The 1,667-nt window shown below is 41.6% G+C and overlaps 1 non-coding gene across 1 annotated transcript; it reads left to right on the top strand.

The window, feature by feature from the left end:
- The first annotated feature begins 1,253 nt into the window (after positions 1-1,253).
- LOC141634950 (small nucleolar RNA R71) lies at positions 1,254-1,360 on the top strand. The gene has a single exon (XR_012539664.1). It is a non-coding gene; the product is annotated as a small nucleolar RNA R71 (small nucleolar RNA).
- Positions 1,361-1,667: the final 307 nt, after the last annotated feature.

Below are 1,667 nucleotides of genomic sequence, written 5' to 3'. Positions count from 1 at the left end.
ATATCTAGATCCTTGTAAGGGTCTTCAAGTGTCAAACCACTTCTCAAAAGCACTGCATGTGCTTGGTGATTAGATGAGGCATATCTAGAATTTTGACCTTGAGCTAGAAAGCCACCCGGTGGTCTTTAGGGGTTTGCTAGAGCTTGCGATGCCACTTGAGATTCTAGGTTCCTTATTTCTTGTTGGTTAGCACTCATCAAGTTCCTCATGTCTCGGTAATGTGTTGTTTGTATGTTTCCCAACACATTCATAATGTTACTAAGTTGAGTATCTAACGTTGAGTTTCCTTGATGGGGTGGTTCTTAGAAGGGTTGATTCGCCAAGGGAAGAGGAAATCCATAATCATGTCGGTTTTTTGAACCTTGGTTGTTTTCCCTTGATTACTCCCTCTAGACCCTTGATTGTTGAAATTTGAACGTTGGCCTTGGTTAAAGCCTTGGTTGAACCCTTGGTTTCCTTGGTTGTTTTGGTTAAAACCTTGATCTTGGATCCTTTCGTTGTAGTTCCCTTGTTGAGACCCTTAATTCTATTGTTGATTCCCTTGGTTTTACCCGGAATCTTGATACCCTTGGTTATTCACATAATTGTTTCTTGGGTTAAATTCACCACCCCTTGGTTGACTGAATCCCGGTGAATTCATGTTTTGTGCTTGGGGTTGTGGTGGTGGATTTTGGACATTGGTGCTCCTATAGCTAAAGTTGGGGTGATTCTTCAAACCGGAATGATAGTAGTTGGAAGTAGAGTTGTAGGTGTTTTGATTGTTGTTAAATGGTGCCCTTGGAGGTCTAGTGGAGTTGTTGTAGGCTTGAAAGGCATTAACATCTTGTACCTCATCTTCACCACCCATGTTGTTGTAAAGATTATTGGCAAAAACATCATATGTATGCCCCATTCCTCCACAAGATTCACAAGTAGGAGCTTTCACATTCTCTACCATAGGTGGCCTGTGTGAAGAACTTGCTTGATGCACTTGCTTCCTAGGCATCTCCTCAAGCTTCTTGGTAGGAAGATCAATTTTTGCATTTGTCTCCGCATTAGAGGGAGAGATGGTTTCCGAAGGATATCTACTATTCCATCTCAACATATTCCCTCTGGATCCATAGTTTGACTCGGAGTCCACCATCCTCTTTATAAGAGGTTAACCATCGGCATCACTAAGGTGGTCAAAGCCTCCTCCTACCGATGCATTGACCATTTCCTTAGTCCTTGTGAACAACATTTGAAAGAATGTTTGTGTCACATACCCCGTCAGGATACCATAGTGGGGGCATCTACTAATCAAATATTGGAAACGGTCTCATGCTTCCTCAAGATATTCCCCGTCTTCTTGTTGGAAAGTTGTAATCTCATTTCGGAGCATGGCCATTTTTGAAGAACGGTAATATTTGGCCAAAAATGGCTTTGCTAAAGCATCCCAAGTAGTGAATGTGTTTGGTGAGTGGACATTTAGCCATCTATCCGCCTTATCTTTTAAAGTAAACGGAAACAACATGAGTCTTAGAGTGGCTCCGGAGACTCCATTTCTTTTCATCATGGCAAATTTGCTCTTTAATTTACGATGATGTGAATGAGCATACTTGTCCGCATTTCCATGGAAATTATCCCTCTCAATCAAACTTAATTAGGTGGGATGAATCTGGAAATTATTTGGAGCCAAGGGACCATAA

This window comes from Silene latifolia, chromosome Y (assembly GCF_048544455.1).
Source record: "Silene latifolia isolate original U9 population chromosome Y, ASM4854445v1, whole genome shotgun sequence".
NCBI lineage: Eukaryota > Viridiplantae > Streptophyta > Magnoliopsida > Caryophyllales > Caryophyllaceae > Silene > Silene latifolia.
The sequence above is the reverse complement of the archived record's forward strand: the minus strand, read 5'-3'. Positions and strand labels throughout refer to the sequence as shown.